Here is a 19,653-nt window from a genome sequence, read left to right as displayed (position 1 = left end):
CAACTAGGCAACGAATGGCAAAAGCTGGGCTACTTGTCACACAAGCCAAGAATGTGAACAGCATAAGCCTCACAACCACATGGATAAGACTTTCCTAGAATATCAGGCATGGTCATTGCCAAGCTAAAGACTGAATGTTAGACTAGGTGCGGATAACTTACTGCAGAAGTGCCTTCATGGCAAGAAACAGAATCAAAACAGATCTTTGAATGAGATGGTGGAAGCGATACATTAAAAAAAGTACTGTAGGAGGCACTTTCTCATTTCAATATTGGTTAAGTTGCTGTTGTTAGCCTTTTCCAAGCCCTTGACATTCCTCCTTGCAAATATACAGAAGAGGGTTACAGACTTCAAGATCTGCTCAGTGTAGATGTTGCACAACATAAAAGCAAGTATCAAGAAGACTTGAAAAGATCAGAGGCTTTAGAAGAAAAACATGATCAAAAGAAGCAAAATGAAGGCGGAAACTATGACCCTGGTGGGCTCTGAGCGGCTTTATTCATGGTAGTTGGTGCAGTAAAGTTGCTTTACAGACAATGGTTCTTTGTTTAATCAACCTGGCATTATAGACAAGCACTTCTTTGAGGTCGACAGCACCTTGTGGCAAATGCTTTCATTCACCCCTGAATAGTCACTGGCTAATCTACCAACAATTTTCTGTCTTCACGAGATGAAGAATTTCCAGTATTCAGTGGCTGTGAGTTCTGCTAGGAAAATCAGAGTCACCTTTGACCAAGGATTGACTCTTGTTGAACACGTCACTGCCATATTTAAAACTTGCTTTCTTCATCTTAGGAATACAGCTATATAATAAGAGACAGTCTCTCACAAAAAGATGCTGAAATCTCAGTTTCTCAGAAATCTCTTATATCCTCTACATTAAATAGTTGTAATTCATTTATTGATGGCTCTCCTCAATCTCTGATTGGTCGTTTTTCCAGGAAAAATGATCATATCACACCAACTCTCAAACAGTTACACTGGCTTCCCGTATACAGCTGTATCAAATACAAGATACTTCTGTTAACTTTTAAGGCCTTACATAGGTTAGCACTTTCCTATATAACAGATATGTTACAGCCCTGCAAACCATCAAGAAGCTTATGATCTTCTAAGTGGCTCCCCACAATACCATCAGCAAAATTGAAGACACATGGCTGTAGATCATTCTCGTTTACAGCACCTACAATGGAACTCACTGCCAGAACCCATACATAATCATGATGATATTTCAAGATTTAAAACTTCTATAAAGACTTTCTCATTCAAAGAACATTTTAATTAAAGTTCTGTTAGAAATATTGCAATAAGAATTTGAATTCTAAATTTTTTCCTTAATTTTAATCTTAATTTTAGATAGGAATTTTTAATTTGTACTTTTATTTATTTGTGTTTTGTTATTGATGTTGTTTTTGATCGACAAAATTTTTGGTCTTGAATATTCAGTTGAAAAGCACCGTGAGCATGTAGATATGGTGCTACAAAAATCCTTATTATTATTATCGTTAAGTCTCCTCCTGTGCTGTGGTCACAGATGTAACTTTCCTGGGAATAAAACAGAGAACGTTGAAACACATTCCTTGTGGATTGAAATTGTTTTGAAAAACTAGACATAGCCAATGTGAAAACCACCTTGACACTCCTTACAGCTCAAAAAAGCAATCTCAGTCTAAAGGTGAAAGACTAAAGCTCTCTGGCTTCTGATTGTGCAATACTGATAACTGGTCACTTAGTGGCGTGGCTAGTCACCTCAAGAAAGTAAATCCACATGTGATCTCACTACATTGCTTGTGCCACAAGCTTGCACCAAAGTAAAACTGCAGCTTTCATAAAAAAATTGGCAATAGGTGGGCCTTGTTAGATGACCAATTTTGTGGCGAGAGGCAACACCAGAGGGTCCATTTTTCACATCAAGTGTACAGGGCAACTACTTTCTGCTATTAGGGTTCTCTGCCACTGCCTGAACTTTTCAATTAAATGAGGTAATAATAAGAAATGGAATGTTCATAAAGAAATTATAAGAAATAACCACCAAAATTTAATTTTTTTGTTCACCGTTCCTTACCAACACCTTTTGAAAGCTTAAAAAAAGCTGTTAGAGCATCAAAACTGATAACTGGTCACTTAGTGGCGTGGCTAGTCACCTCAAGAAAGTAAATCCACATGTGATCTCACTACATTGCTTGTGCCACAAGCTTGCACCAAAGTAAAACTGCAGCTTTCATAAAAAATTGGCAATAGGTGGGCCTTGTTAGATGACCAATTTTGTGGCGAGAGGCAACACCAGAGGGTCCATTTTTCACATCAAGTGTACAGGGCAACTACTTTCTGCTATTAGGGTTCTCTGCCACTGCCTGAACTTTTCAATTAAATGAGGTAATAATAAGAAATGGAATGTTCATAAAGAAATTATAGAAATAACCACCAAAATTTAATTTTTTTGTTCACCGTTCCTTACCAACACCTTTTGAAAGCTTAAAAAAAGCTGTTAGAGCATCAAAACAATACAGCAGCCATACAGTAATACTATGATCATCATTGTGACCATCAAAATTTCACAAGAACTAAAGGGAAGAGAAGAGAAGCAGAGGCCATTCAAAGTATCAACAGTTTGTTAATTTCACTCAAGTTTCGTCTTCTTAGTTATTAAATTTATCTAAAATATATATCGCTTGAGAAAAAACTGTGAAATTTCTTCAACCACAGTCACAAAAAGTCAATTATTGAAAATAAAATTTTGACAGTTTAAAACAAAATTCTATAGTCTAGGTGTATACATTTATCAAGAGAGCGTTGTGCTGCCGATTTTAAGACATATACAAACAACCACATTTACTAATTTAACATATCATACTACAGGACAATTAAGGAAAGTGCCAAAAATGTATCACTACAGTCTCGCAAGTTTAAAATATAAATAGCTTAAACATCCTGAATGTATCCTAACTAAAGTTTCTGTGCTACCCTAATTGCCCCATGATGTAGTCTGTTACATAGCAGTCTACAGACATGATGCTGGGTGGATGTAGCTATTCACCATTCAGTTTGATCTCATTTGGTCATTAAAATATTTTTCACAATAGAAAGAAAAAGCAAAACAGAAAGCTAATTAAAAAAAAGGTTTCTTAAAATAAAGAAGGCCATATGAACCATCACCACAAGCTCAGCCTGTTAAAAGAAATACATCATTCATGACCCACGCTTGACTTTTTTTGAGTCAGTATGGTGAACTGCCTCACTTCGGGAAAAATTTTGACAGAATCAGATGCATTATAGAAGTGCAAGTTATCATCCAATCCAACCTCACCCTAAATACTATACAAACAACTCACTACATTTCAATGGTTTGTCATAAATGAAAAATCTCTGCAGCACCACTTCCCTTAAAGCTACATTATCTTTGTTGCCAAACCTTCCCATCTTCTGATTAAGCCAACTTTTTGGCAAATTATTACAATTAGAGATAACTTTTATATCGCCAGATAAGATGTATAACATTAGTAATAATAGAATAAGTAAAGGCTATTGTCTAGTCAAAATATCAATGTAACTAGATTGCAAATACTGTGGCAATTCACAGTAACCTTGCAGGAAGTTACTCACCATTGACCTGATGTTGCCAATTAGGGTTTCAAATTAGTTCCAATGATTTCATTGCTCATTCATTTGTCACATCTCTGAAGATGTCACCAATTTTGATTAGGACTTCTATACACTGTATTCATAAATGGCCACTACGCAGAGTGGCCTGGATTCAAGAACATGGAAATGAGGTCGGAAAGGCCTCAGGAAAGTCAACAACAGAGAAATGATGGTGTCATCCAGTTCCTTGTTGGCAGAAAACATTATTCCCACTGAGGAATTGAAGTTTTGGTTAAGATGTTGTGGTTATTCACTTAAGGGACTCGAAACGAAAGCGTGCCTTGCAAAACAGAGAGCACACACAACTATTTAAACATGTGGCTGTGAAATTCTTACATTGATAATCTTTGTTTTAATCATAGAGTCCAAGAATATATCACATCTGGTCAAGATAAAATGATAGTTGATCTGGATCCTGATGAGATTTATACTAAAGGGAAGACTAGGCTTTTGACCTTTCAACCAAATGCTCCACTGAAACTTCAACCCCAAAATATCTAAGTGATGGCTGAGAAACGCACTGGAAAGAATGCCTACGTTTACGCCAGCAGAAATGAACCAGCACATCAAAGATTCTGAAAAAAGAGTGGGAAATGCAGATCATCATTCTATCCCCACAAACTTGAGGAAGGCAAAGACATTTTTAAAGGACGCATACCTTAGAGATATAGAAGCAAACAGTTATCAAAGGTACTTTGACATGAGAGCAAAATGCTACCATAGCTTCAGAAAGAAAGATTCTCCCCACAGTCTTTGATTTGTGCTTTGCGTCGTTTAGGTCAAGTTATGCATGCCAACTGTTTATGTAAAGCTGGAAATGTGAGTAATTGCAACCATGTTCTTGCCTTACTGTTTAGAGCATGCAAGTTTAGCTTTTATGACAGCAAGAAAACTGATGACCTGAACCTGGAAAATGATGAACATCCTGATTTAGGATGCACTTCAAACATTCAGAGATGGCACACCAAAGGCTGTGGCAACAACATCCATCCTCAACCACTTATGGAAATTACTGTTTGAAGAAGTCTCTGCTGTATGAAGCTAGGATGAATCCTAACCATGACCTCCAGTCAGAAGTGGAACTTAAGAAGACCCTTCAAGGTATAAACCCACAGTTCAGTTAATCACTGATGACTGCGGAAAATTTATCACCAGCCTTTGCACAAACAAAATTTGGTCAGAGTCAGACAGGATCAATCTGTAGTTATCAGCTAACTCATACAGAAGCAAATTTTAGTGCCACCATTAACATTGCCTCAATTCATCGATTAAAAAACTCTCCACCAACAGAACTGACCTACCCCAAATTTCCTTTATTGGCAATGGATACATTTTTTATTTCTGATAGCCTGAATGATGCTGAAAAAGTGCTCCTTCGAACTCTTGAAGTTGATGAGAATTCTATTAACAGCAATGAATCTGCCACAAGGGAGCAATCAAATTCTAATCTCTGAAAGAATGAGCATAAATATGGATTCAAAGCTTCAAGATTTCAGCTAATAAGTAAAAGGTAAAGAAACCATGACAAGTTTGCTTCTGAGCTCATTAACCCACAGTCATTCTCTTCCAGACACGTTGAAAATGGACTGAAATATACTTAATAGCATGAATCCACAACTTTCTCAGCCCTTCTTCAGTGAGAAGTTTGAAGTAAGAGACCTTCTCTCCTATTTCTTCTTTGCGATATTCTTTCTTTGTACATAGCCGCATGCTGCAATGCAGTGGCATCTTGGGTGCTGCTGAAATCACTGTCACCCAAATACTTGAAGTGCATTACAATGAGCAGGTGACAGCTAACAAAGGCAACAGCAGCAGTATATGGAAAACAATCAGACGTGCCCTTCCCAAGAATTCCTCTAAGTGTCATCAGTAAACCAAAGATACCAGTATACTAAGGAGCAAGTTTGAGAGATTGCACAGAAATGCGGTCTCAACACCCGCCCCTCCTTGGCCACTGCCAAGAAGTTGTACATCAGCAAAGAACATTTGAATTCCAACAAGTATGCTGTAATGATGTAAGAAAAGCGATTATGGCCTTGTCCTCCAATACATCCCTGGGCCTTGACAAACTACCAAGCTCCTCTATATTATCTGTACTATGTCATAAAAGGTCCATCTCAGACTAAGGTAAATTTTCCTCTCCACTCAAGGCTGTATGTGAGAACAATGGAATAGCCTCTACCAGCCTTGTTTAGTTACCATAGGTATTTCTGCATGGTGAATTCCAGCTTTTGCAGATAAAGCAATTTGATTTGTTGCTATATCCCAATTTTTAATTTTTAATTTGTAATTAATGTAATATGCACTTTAATGTAACATGCTGTAAAGTTTTTTGAAGGGCTAATTTTGCATTTCATATTTCTATATGTACTTTGTTATACTTGTGACCAGGCTCACAAAATGCATGACATTTTGGTCATAGTTTTAGAGTTACATCTCCAGGAACTATTTCCTATTGATAATCAAATCATCCCACACACAGGATTTGCATCAAAAATTTCCTTTATGTCGCACTACCACACCTAACTTCAAAATCATAAGAATTTCCTGCTATTGTTAGATCCCTTACAAGAGAAGTACAGTTAGCTATTGAGACTAGTTTTATTTAATATTGTTGTTTTGAGCTATTGTTTTATCAGTATTTACTTGTTTTCAGTTATTTTGTTTAATTTTAAGAATAGCTTGCTATTCAATAGTTATATGTTTGAATAAGAGGATTTTCTTTTATTGAATGTCACACAATGATCATGCAAAAAAGTGTTAAAGTGTTGCATGACAATGGTCATGCAACACTTTAAAATTGTCGTATGTTAAATTCAGTGCATTGCCATGACAATCTATTGTACTTTTACTAGTTGTTTTATTTTCATTATTTCAATTATTTTATCATAAATTATTTGTTTGTGATTTGCTATTTGTTTTTATTTCTTTTAGCTTGCAATCACCCTTTTCTTTTCTTGTATTTTCTACTATAAATAATTTATTTGTGGCTATAAGTGTCTCGTTGTTCAAATAACATCAGAACCTGCCTAGGTCACATACTTGTATTATTTTAACAGGCTCCCATTCAATTCAAGCTTGCTACTGAACTTTTTTTCACTGAACATTTCTAGAGATATTTTGTAGATTTAAATTATTGTCTGCAGGCTCTCAATCAATCCAGCTTGCCAGCCTGGATAAATGATAATAAATTAGTATATTAAACAATTCTTCAGTTTCACTTTGTAAACATTATCAACTCAAAATCGCATTCATAGGATTACATTTGTTAAATTGATAAACTTTCGTTGGACTTACTTTTTGTCATTAATAATTATACTATATATCTTCATCAACCATTTCATAATGGAGACCTCAGGGAGGTCAGTTGGAATCACACTACGACGAGGTTTAATTGCTCTCCATGCAGGACTTTAAACTGTAGCTGCAATGTTTTCACAACACTGCACTGCAAAGCAGAAGTCTCTTGTGAATGCCTGTATGCATTCAATCAACAACAAAAACGATGAGCAAGTATTGTTTATTTGCTGGCTGTGAATCAGGAAAAAAGTTTGGAATGATTGAGCACCTTCATAAACAACCCTTTGCCTCAAAGGAATTCCCATGGCCAGCTCTTAATGAAGAACAATATGACTTCATGTTTGGTCTTTGGTGGGCAGAAAAATAAGCAATTTTGAATATGTGCATAGTTTAAAAAGCTATCTTAATGTTTATTATTACAATTACAAAACATTCCAGACAATTCAAGTTTATTTTTTGAAATGATAATTTATTTTGATTCTGGCTATCTGTAGCCAGACACTTCGTACTATAAATACAGTTTTAAAGCTCTAGTTTTAAATATAATTTGCTAAAAGATAGGCCATTATTTTTGCCTTCCTTGTTCCTTATTAAGTGGAGCACCACAGAGAGATCTTTTTCAGGGAAAAGGGAGAAGCCCAAAGATGAAGCCAAGGTGCAAACATCCCTTTAAAATCAATGTTTGGGCTTTTGTCCAAGAGCGAAGAAGAAGACAATGCTGTCGGTGGAAAGACAACAACCATCTAGTTGAAGTCTCACCATTCACCACTGCCACTGGTCCAACCTAGGGAGTCGCAGAGGATGGAACTGCGATTGACTTTTTTTACTTAATGTTTTCAGGACTTGATTGAACATATCGTCAGTGAAACTAATTGATTTGCACAAGAATGCATCGCTGCAAAACCTGACACTGAATGGCATGGAATGACACTTGAAGAGATGAAAGCATTCCTCAGAGTACAGCTGTTGTTTGGCATCAAACAGCTGCCAGCAAATCACCTCTACTGGAGCAGCGATCCACTCATTGGTGTTCCGTCCGTAGAAAAGGCATGTCAAAAAATCATTTTGACAAATTGTCTCAGTACTTTCATTTGAATACCAACACAAGACAAGTTCTGCAAGAAGATTCAAGACATAACAAGTTGTTCAAAGTTCGCCCCATTCTGGATCATGTTGTTGAAAATTGTAGAGACACTATGACCAGGGAGAAATTTGTCTGTGGACGAAGCCATGGTTAAATTTAAAGGACACCTTGGCATGAAGCAGTATTTGCCAGTGAAGCCTGTAAAGCGTGGTATTAAAGTGTGGGTTTGTGCAGAAGCGTCAAGAGGGTATGTTTGTGATTTCCAAGTGTATACTTGAAAGAAACAACATGGCATGATGGAACAAAATCTTGGATATCGCGTTGTTCACGATCTAATGCAGAACTTTGTTCGAACAAAGTTCGCCCCATTCTGGATCATGTTGTTGAAAATTGTAGAGACACTATGACCAGGGAGAAATTTGTCTGTGGACTAAGCCATGGTTAAATTTAAAGGACACCTTGGCATGAAGCAGTATTTGCCAGTGAAGCCTGTAAAGCGTGGTATTAGTGTGGGTTTGTGCAGAAGCGTCAAGTGGGTATGTTTCTGATTTCCAAGTGTATACTTGAAAGAAACAACATGGCATGACGAAACAAAATCTTGGATATCGTGTTGTTCACGATCTAATGCAGAACTTTGTCAGAAAAAATCATCATGTTTTCTTCGACAACTTCTTTTTGATTGTCTTATGCCATCTCGAAGCTCGAAGTTATTGCTGTAGTAATTACTGTCTCTAAATAGGAAAAGAATGCCGAATCATCTACGACACCTGATCCTAACATCGCGCAGGATCCGTATACATCCTTCCCAGCAGAAAATCTGCAGAGGGAAATGAAGTGGGCCACTGATCGAGAAGCAAAGAGGACAAAAGAAGAACTAAATGGTTAAGTGGTCGAAATCTGTTCTCTAAAACATCAACTGCTCACAAAAAACAAGGTGTGATGTCTTGAAGAATGAGTTGGAGGCTGTCCGCAAGACCAATGCAATGGCAATGGAAAACCGAAACGAAGATCTTGCAAAGGTGAGTGTAATAGTTTCTCTTTGCTGTAATACAATAAATTATGCTCCCATTTAAAATAATAAAACTCTCATTAATTATATTTATTAGATGTGAGAAGTGAGCTTTCAATTACCAGGTCCCTCTGTATGTCGGTAGACAAATTGAAAATCAGGTCATTCGTCGGAAACTCGATAATAGCATAGGGCTTTTAATGTTTATTTTGTCACGAACTGCCAATCTTTGAAGGTGTTAATTTTTATCTGAATGGCAAAGATCACGTTATTCCACGTGTTATTGTGAAATAGAGTACGTTTGTTATTTTTCTGTCAGCAATATCGTTTTAGCCAATCAGCTCATGTTTATTCAAGGTGTGCCATAGATTAGGGTTCGCTCGATTGATGCCAGTGAGAGGTGGATTATTTTTGTAGGAGAAAAGAAAAAATCGGTTAAAAATCGGTTTCGGTTAATTGAAATCAAGTTCTAAGCGCCCCACGGTTTTTGGTCCATCAGCAAAGCATTAATTTTTCTTTAATAACCCTATTTCGATGAGAAATTGAAACAGTCTCCATTTTCGATCGTGAGAATAAAGGTCTTGAAATTGACAATAACGACAAATGAAATGAAAACAATACACAGCAACATTGCTCGTTCCATGATCAAGCCATGCGCTTGGAATGGTTTTGCAAACCATTTAAGCAATTTATTCATCCGTACGATTGGTAAACCAATCGTATGGATTAATTAATATTTTCATCCGTTCCAAAAGCTTACCAGTCTGTTCGACATTGTGCGTTTTATTCATCCATTCGAACGGCTAAGCAAACCATTGAAACTGTTCAAATAATAATTAATTAACCCATTTGAACGGTTTGCCCGTCCGTTCGAAATTTTTATTCATCCGTTTGAATGGCTGACAAAACTGTTCAAATAATTTAATTAATAATTTATTGAACGGTTAGGCAAACTGATTGCTTGTTAGCCGTTCTACCGTTCTACATCTGTGCATTTTTGCCATTCAAATGGTTTTCCGTTTGTGTCCGTTTTGCCTTTCACGGTCACAATTTGCAATTTTATGGCAATTAAACAGCTCCAACAGCCAGGGTAAGTTCAAATATATTATAAGTTTCAAATATGTCGCGGCGACATGTATTTGGCAAGATCTCTAGCATAGTTTGTGATATTTTATATGGTTTTGTGAATTTCACAGAATTTACCTGAAATTCATGGCTCTCCGACCACACGAAAACATCAGAAACCATGTATCAGTAACCTTCCTCAAAAGTAATAACTAGCCAGAAACAAAATTTGTCTTATTACTGAAATAACCCTACTCTATAATAATTAGCCATGGATAATGACTTTTTCATGCATTTCATTTTGGAAAGTATTCAACGAATTTATCAAAAGAATCATGGCTGATAAATATTCGATACCCCCACTTAAAAATTGCAAAATAAATTATTTATTTATTTACCTTTAATGCTGCTCCTTAAAGAGTGCTTTCATGATTAACTGACGAAAGCTTTCCACGACTTAACTATTGAACAACAGCTGTGTGAAGAAATGATGGTGAAGGTCCACTTTGCATAATTGACACAACCTTCAGCTCAGCAGCCAAGCAGCAATCCCTTTGATCTAATACCAGTCACCTGAAACTCTGTTACAAAGTTTTTTATGACTCACAATTATTTAATTAAAAGCACAAAAAGGCATACCTGTGAAGCACTCTCTTTGCTCCCCATTGTCTATTGTCAGTTCTCCAATGGATACAATTTTAACATGATCATCTACACCTCGTAGCTGATTTCATCTAGGCTGTTTAATATCTTTCCATATGTGCCTCTGCCGGATATTCATTCTGACTAAAATGAATAACATGTTGTTGAGCAACCCATGGAGGATACCCTTGATGCTTTCCTTGGTCTCAGGCTGAGTAACCTGTAGAGCTGCATCTATTATGCAAACTTCTCTTCCTTCATCCGCACAATTTGAATTTTGTTGCTTTCCATCATTTGATACATTGCTCACCCAAACATTGTAGCACACATCTGCATGTTTTTTGATAATTGTAATTACAGGAAAAATGAAACAATATGTGGGTCATTCCACATAATTGTTGTCAGGGATGATCTCAACTGTAGGTAACACCGAATCTTTACTTGCTGGGTCTTTTCTGAACACCTGTTCCCCATGTTTTGTCATCACTTCAACTAGGCTGATCTTCCCATTCATTGTCACTTTCATAAGAAAATGATAACTCAGAGAACAAAGAGTCACTTTACTTGCAAAAAAATTGAACTAGTAGTACAATTGTGCATTTTTCAAAACCTTTTTTGTACGAAGTAAATTCATCACCCAAATCTGGTCAGGGAAAAGCAGAATAAAGTCTAAACCTTCATGGGTTCTTTTGTGATGAGCAAGTTTTGTTAGAGCTTTCTTGAGAATCACATCACTAGTAGCTGTCGACTTTTCATTCACAGTAACATTATTTATTACATGTAGTTGCTGGTCACTTTTAGGGGTTGTAAGCAAAAGACTGGATGAAGTTGAGAGGTGCTTGCTTAATATTACACCACGCAACTGCTTTTCAAGAACACCAAGAAGCATTGTGAAGGATTTTTCTTATTGGAAAGCTTCTGAATTCCAGTCGTTTTTGTTTTTTGTGGCATCCTATGTCTGTGGAATATTTTGCTTGATGAATATTTTCAGCATTTTATTCTTCTTGTGGAAGCAATCTGGCTATTAGATCAGATTTCAGCTTCACCTGAGTGCTTACAACTTGTTACGGCACTTCTTCTAATGACATTTTGCAAGAAACACAGTTCCTGTGGCTTCTAGACAGTTGTGTTCTACTGATTTAAAATCTTCTTTCTTGGAATGGTTTTTGAACATATATTAAATTTAGTGCTTAAAGTGTTTCAGTTTTAAAGGAGCTGTGTAGAGATTTCAAGATTGTAGACTTGCAGGCCAGATTGTCTGTAATTAAGTTTTAAAGGTATACACAAAGTATACTTCATTTTCTATGGCAACTTTTTTGCAAATTCCAAGGTTTAGGAAAGTATACTTGAAGTATACTTTTCCCATTTAAGTACAAATAAAGTACATTTATTACAATTTTCTGAATAAACTTCATTTACACTTTTTTGTTGAAGTCTAAATTAAGTATACTTCAAATGTACTTCGTTTCTGGAAAGTACAGAAAAAGTATACTTGAAGTATACTTAAAGTATACTGAAATTGTACAAGGGACTGCACGTATCAGAAAGTGACAAGGCAAGTAAAATGAACTGTAAGTTAGTTCACCGTCTGTATGTTTTCAATGCATAAGAGAAGAAATATTCAGAGCACTTTAAATGTACCTTAACTCTTACGTGTTCACTCTTCATTATTCTTTGAATGTGTACAACTGTTTTAGTACTGTAACTCACTACAAGCAACAGAAATAAAAACTCAGTATGGATGTCATGTTATTTCTTAACTGAATAAATACATTCTGATTGATGATGTCCCTTTAAATCTCAAGTCCTCACAAAGAACCCAAGAATCAGAAGGAGCTGCTACATCAGAGGCAATCTTATCATTATTCACTAATGCTATGACTTCTTTCAATCAGCTTTTTTTCTTCACACAATAACATACATATCACATAATTGCCATCATTGTTGGCTATGTTGGTACCTACCTTTGGTGTTTGTTACACCAGATCTCCTGGTTCAGTACTGTTATCATTCCAGCTAGACTGTTAGGATTGTGATCTTTGAGGTGATGATATTTTAAAGATTCATTCTAAGACTCAATGCCATTATTGGTGATGATATAGACCATAAACCTGTCTTGTCTATATGCCCACATTCATCACCTAAATAGCAAAGATCACATGTTGGTATCTCAGATCATTATGTTATTCTAATTAATTAAAGCACTTCCTTAACCCTAAATAAAAAATTAAAAATTGAGTAGTTCAGAGTTTCCTGTATAAGAAATATATGCAAAGTAATAATGTTATAAGCTGGAGAAAATGGTCAGAACTGAGAAATTAGGAATTATGACATTTCTCTTCCTTTCCCTATTCTTAGTTGATGCATTTCATTCTAAAATTCTTTAATAAAACAGTGATGTCTCACATGTTACTATCAGCAGTGCTAAGCCATGTAAACAGAGTGAAATAATCATTACCTTTGCTTCTGCCAACCATGTTTTATCAAACCAGTTCTTCAGCTTTGGATTTGCCATCCAGAGGCTTTTGTCCTGTAGGGAAGTCACATTTTTCTAAAATTAATCCTTTGATGTTGATTTGGCAACAGCTCAAACCAAAGTCAAAACCTTCATTTTTAGTCTTCCCCAGTCACATTTCCCACCACCAGTGCTAACAGAGAAAGTCACAGATGTGTGGGGTCCATTTGTAGCACACCACTTTATGTATGTGAAAGCATACAAAGGTGCCATTTATTAGGACTTGTGTTAGTTGTTTAGAGTCTTTATAAGAAGTGTAAAAATAATGCATCTACAATGCAAATCTACAGCACCAAACAGGTGCATTGATTAAGCAACCTCCAAATGACTGCTGTTGTTTTCAGAAGTTAGCGCATTTTCAATCTTTATTATTAATTCCCTACCTGTAAATGTTTGCTTGATTGTGTTTGTCTGTATTTTCTCAAGACAAAAGTCTGTCAAAAAATATCAGGGCTTCCAAGTGTCATTTTCATAATTAGAGATTGCTAACAGTCCTCAATATTGCAGCTGTTGTTTCACTTTGAATAATGAAAGATCCCATCCCTCCACAGTTCACATTGGTTTTAACAACCAGAAAGAATAGTGGCAAGTTGTATCTCACAGTCTTTTAAATAGCATCCAGAAGTGTAATCTCATTTCCAAATTGATTTAACAGCTACTTCTGTTTTTTTGTTGTGCAACCAACACAGTTTCAGCTTTTGTTGTTTCATCACTTCCTCTTCTTTGGTTTTGCTGGTCAACTCTGGACCACATCTTCATAGATGCCTGGGATGTGTGGGTCTGTTGGCTAGAAGTGCCTATTTGTTGGTAGTTGTGGTGGATTTTGGCTTGCATAATTTTATCTCTTTTGACAAACTGCTTACAGTGTCTTTCATCTCTTGCATTCTGTTGATAAGCTGTTTGTCAATAGCCTGGAGAATACCACCAAGATAAATGTTTGATACAGGAGAAAGTTAATGCAATTCCATGCTACAATCAACATCAAAATGAGTTGGAACTTATTTGAAGAGTTCTATTTATGTGTAGAATAACACTCCTGTCTCTACCACACTCTAAATCATTGACAAGAACCTCGCTTCCCTCATTCAAAGTTGCCTGTATCTAGCTAAAGGTTCATGGAAACACCATACAACATTGTTTTGGGGAGTAGGTGAATAGGTTAACTAACAAGGGCAAAAGAGATAAAATTGAAGGAATAGGGGGTTAAAAAGGTCAATATGTCAACAATTTTGTCACCAATAGTAGGTTTACTGAAAACAAAGCATTAAAGGTTAAAACCCAATTCAGATTCCCACAACTAGATTTTGCTCGATGTTTGTGTTATTTAAGTTACATTTAACTAATGAAGGCCTTTTGCCAGCCATCATTACAAAAGCCATATGTGTTAGAATAAAAATTTAAGAACATATTCATTAAAAAGAACAAACCTCTTCAGTGATATGATCCATCCTGAGTTGCTCAGTGTCATTCCTGGTCTACACAGTAAGAAAAGTTAAATAGATCGATAACTTTACAACCTTGTTGAAAATAAAAATGCTTTGTGTTTAACATGTGCTGTTAACAAGATGGAAAATGTAAAAAAAATTGTCCTTGCTGAAATATCAAAATATCTGCATTGTGAAGTTGAGCAGATTTTTTCTTTTTCATGTCTTGAATGCCATTTTGTACTTATTAGTGAGTGTTTTGGTATCTCTCTTAAGTGTTAAGTTATTTGAATAACAGTACATAAGTGTCAAGTAATTGAGTATTAATTCTGAGAGTCTATGAACACCTCTGCACTGCAGTTAATTCTAACATGGACAAACTCCCAGCATCTCGCTTTGTGGATGCAGCAGAAGAAGATCCATATTGGATCTATCCATTCATAGTAATCAAATCTGCTTTTTCAATGTTGACTGGCTCTTCAACAGAAAACTTAATGCAAGTGCTACATGTAAAATCAATGCTAGCCAGTTTTGCTCAAGGTTTTTCTAAGAGTAACAGAGCTACAGTTAAGCAAGCCATGAGGAAGGCTCATCATGTGAACTATACATTTGTTTGGAAGAGAACCCTACAACAACTTAATCATGAGTTTCAAGTTCTCAATAAGTTGGATGAAGTTTTGAACCCCTTGAGAAGTAGTTCCTTAGAGAAAGCAAAATGTGCCCTGAAAGAAGGTACCGCTTTAGTATTGAAAAAGAATAAAGGTCATAATTCTAACTGATAAGTGCAGGTTTGGTTGGCTTACAGTCAACAAATATCTATCTGACAAGCTCTGATGATGAAAAGAAAATGTTTCAAGCAGAGAGGAGAGCAGAGAGGAAAGTGGTTAAGGATAAGCATTGCCGGCAGCAACAAGCTAGTTCTTCTTGAGGACCATCCAGTTACCAGTCAAGTACTTCAGTCCCTCCAGGTTCTTCCAATTTGTTGGCAGATTATTGCCTAGTGTGTAGAGATTTCAGCAAGTTCCACAGTTTAGGTCTCTGTTTCCAGATGAGTGTCATATTCATCTCTTTTTTCATTTGGATCTTTATCCACATCTTTACTAGTTTTTTCCTTCAAATGTACAGCATTTACCATACAGGCCATATTCCAGTAATCTCCCAGGATTTCTAATATCTTGCAGCTGTTTTGATTATTCAAGTTAGAGCAGAATAGCATGATGGAAGCCAAGAATTGTTGGCATAATGTTGTACTTGAAGTCTTGCCCAAGTGCAAAGGGAACTGTGTTTACTCACCAATAAGCCACCCCAAACTTTTGATTAATTTTGGTGGAAATAACGATCAGTGAATTGCAATCAGAAATAGTGAGTGTAGCTGTCCCGATGAAACCCATTGACAAAGAAAAATTGCAATAGTTTTATTAACCAGGCTTAGAATAAAATTAACAAGAGGCCACAGTTTGCTATACAGAGTAATAAGTAACAGAACAATAAGAAACAGGTACCGGTAATGGCACTGAGTGGTTCTGTGACTATTTGGAAGCTTTCAGAGCAATCTCACCAAGTTAGACTCAAAACATCTCCAGATTTACCTTAGTTCTTTCAATCATTTCTAACCTGTAACATGTAAATTTTCACCTTACACTTTAGAGTTTATTTCAGGTATCATTGAACAAAAAATTATTGGAGTTTTAAGTGCAAATCCAACACTATCTCAAGTAATTTTAATTGTTTGTGAACTGATGTGAAAACGAGCTGTGGGAACAGTTTAAGGTGACTGCCTGATTGATTTGATTCAAAAATCTTATGTCAACATTAGCATCTGGATTGATGGGGATAAGCTTTTAAACACTTCAACAGACCACAATAATCATGTGCTTTTCAAAATTCAAGAAATTGACTGCTGCATATCTATATTTCACTCAGTTAAAAAAGGGAAACTTGCAGTCTTAATATGGTCCAAGATGTATTGTTTGGAGGCAGGAGACTTGGTGCCAAAACACTTTTACCTGCATTTAGGCTGCACCCCCAACTTTTATCCTATTTCTATGTAGCCTAGCTGAGGATAAAAACGGTAATATAAGTATACTTGTATGACATAATAATAGCTAAATGACAAATTTGGATTTATTTAACACTGAGACAAAAAAAGGTGTTTATTTATATCACAAGGTAACAAACCAAATATTTAACAATTATAAGCAAAAAGTGAGGGGAATATTCTTGAATAATTCCCTCTGCTTTATCACGGGTATTATATGACAACACTCTCAGAGCCTGAGGATAATTATTCTTTACTTATATTGTTATTGGTCAGCTGATTACAGACTAGCTGCATTTTGCTAAAAAAATTTCCACTACACAAACATTTAAAAATTGGCAAATTTTTTAAATTAGTGGTATCACCTCAATTGCCGGTCAACTGTGGCGGAATAACTAAATTTGTGACTCCAATTCAAATTTGGAGACAACTCTTTGGCATATGGTCACTGCTTTTTGTTACATTTTGTGTGCTATTGACAAGTCAGTTTCACAGATAAAAAAAGATAAGTGCACATAAATCATTCCTCAAACTGACCCCAGTTCATAATACTCTGGTCCAACCCAAACAATTAACATTGATTAATTTGACAATTAATCAAATCTTTTTTCAAACAGGTTTGTTAAAAAAATTAATTTTAACATGCAAGTACATCATAGAATAATGAAAGACATTGCACTATCACTTAGATAAAACCAAAATTGAAAACAAATCTTGCCCTATTTTTTTTTTTACACATGGTATGCAGCAAGTGAGACTAGAATTTCTGTCAGAAATCAATGACATCTATCACTTTCACAAATGGTACCAAGTGTAAATCACTAGTCTTCCTCTCCAACAAATCACATGTCAACAAAATTTTTTGGCTAGCACAGCTTGAATGCATTTTACAAAACTCCCACCAGACTATCTAAAGCACATCAGCGTAGACAGTTTTCTTTCAGCAATTTCTTACATGCCTTTCATTAATTTCTTACAAGTTTTGCTTTGAGAATGAAGAAGAAAAGCTTACATTCCCAAAATGTTTACAGCACCATGTTTTTGGCTCATTTGATTTGTTTCCAGTAGTCTCTTAATAGTCACACTGGTACTAACCAGTCATTAATAATCAGTCACAAGTCACACAAGCTCTTTTTGTGTGAGTGGATGTAATTGGTTTGTATCCCACAATAAACAGCATGAGGGTGATTATGATTGACTGTCAAAACCTTTTCAAAGTTTTTTTTGTGCTTATCCACAAGAAGGTTTTTTGTTCCCTGAATCTTAATTCCTACCCCTTCCCACTTCTCCCCCTAGCAGACTCCTAAAACCCCAGCTACTTGTTCATTTCCCTGCCTGCCTGAAAAATTATTGACAGCCCTGCAGGGGGTAATGCTTAAATCACCAATTGAACTCAACCCAGCAGAAATGCCAGCTATATGTGACGAGTTAACAACCGTGTAAAAATAAGAATTAAAAATGTTAAATTAAAATATATTTATTAAACTGCCATTATCCTAAATTTAAATGCATGCTACATACCTGTCACTGAGATGGCTCTGTAACAACCTTGGGCCCAGTTGCATACAACACTGTCTTTCCTAACACATCGACAATCTGCCAGGTGTGCCATTCAGGTCTGTCAGCTGTTTCGTTCGATCGTTGAATTGCTCGGTAACAGAACTTTTAAAAGATCCAGTGCACTTGTTATATACTAAATGAAACTATGGTGTGGATTCCCAAACACATTCAATGTTGGAAGGGACGCGAAAGGATAGCCGAATCCCGCGTTGTCCTAGGGAAAGCAATATATATCATCGTCCTAAACCACATGAGCCCACGACATATCAGCGGCATCTTGTATGAGTATCCGCAGTTTACAACGTGACTTCCGCTTTTTCTTGTTGACGCGTACTCACAGTGTACTCGAGTGTTAGGAAGTTCGCGTAGTGCGTCTGAGCCAGTTTCTGCCAGATTTGAACAGAAAAACAGGTCCTTTGTTGGACTGTAATGATACTTTGATCGATGGCGCTGTTAACGAAATGTTTGGCCGGTTCGTAAGTTGTCAACCTGGGTTCGATCGGTCTGATTGATTAGCAACACCTCTGAAATCCTAAACACCATCGACCTAAACCTCATAGCTGCCAAGTGAGCAGAAGAACAATGACATCAGAATACTCGAGAGAGTTAAGTATTAATTTTAATTGCATTTGTGTTAAACTTATATGTATAGAAATTTCTGAAGAGGTACTTAATCAGAAGTTTATCACATGATAAGCCTTCAAACTTGTATTAAATAAATTGATGTACATATTTCACAATTTTAAGATGATTGTGTGATGACAGTACACCGACGGTCAACATTCGAATATTCAGCTTGAGCTTCCTCCAAAATGTTAAGTATTTCAATTTGAACTTGTAGAATATAACCTATGGATTAAATGTGGGTCTAAGTATCATCCATGAAATTCTTACAGGCAATTTTCATCCCAGAGTAAGCATGACACCTTTATACATCCTTCTCACTTGTAGAAAAAAAACTTTTATATATCTACATTCTCTGAAAACACCTTAGGCCTAAAATCATAGTCATGTGATATCAATATATAACACACTGAGATCTAAGGTCAAGATGAGCTTTTGATTCCTTACCTTCTGTACTCATTTGGCAGAAATTGTGTCACTAAAACTGTGATGACACCACTTAAGGTCTTGTCTCTATTGTCTGCAAGAAACTGGTGCTTATATGTCCTATTCTTTCTTTCCACACCATTGGTAGTGTTCACTTTCACATTGAAGCGGTCCCTCCTGTATGCCCAAACCCAGCGCTGCCAATAGAAACAAAGTGTCCAAGTAAACTTCATGAATATAAGCTGCATGTAATCTGATTTTCACCTTGTGGATCTCCTTGTAAGAGCATCTTGGACTCATCTCAGACTCATGCTGAATGATTCA

The 19,653-nt window shown here is 36.2% G+C and overlaps 1 long non-coding RNA gene and 1 pseudogene across 2 annotated transcripts; one reads left to right on the top strand and one right to left on the bottom strand.

The window, feature by feature from the left end:
• Positions 1-3,811: 3,811 nt before the first annotated feature.
• On the top strand, positions 3,812-5,243 carry LOC136283008 (uncharacterized; annotated as a pseudogene).
• A 6,641-nt stretch (positions 5,244-11,884) lies between these two features.
• LOC131769143 (uncharacterized) lies at positions 11,885-18,512 on the bottom strand. Of its 2 annotated transcripts, XR_010718409.1 has the most exons (6): positions 18,241-18,512; positions 16,688-16,737; positions 14,685-14,732; positions 13,641-14,168; positions 13,201-13,272; positions 11,885-12,883 (listed from the first exon to the last, which is right to left on the bottom strand). It is a non-coding gene; the product is annotated as an uncharacterized lncRNA (long non-coding RNA). The 2 variants fall into 2 exon arrangements; XR_010718408.1 differs by lacking the exon at positions 16,688-16,737.
• Positions 18,513-19,653: the final 1,141 nt, after the last annotated feature.

This window comes from Pocillopora verrucosa, chromosome 8 (assembly GCF_036669915.1).
Source record: "Pocillopora verrucosa isolate sample1 chromosome 8, ASM3666991v2, whole genome shotgun sequence".
NCBI classification, from domain to species: domain Eukaryota; kingdom Metazoa; phylum Cnidaria; class Anthozoa; order Scleractinia; family Pocilloporidae; genus Pocillopora; species Pocillopora verrucosa.
The sequence above is the reverse complement of the archived record's forward strand: the minus strand, read 5'-3'. Positions and strand labels throughout refer to the sequence as shown.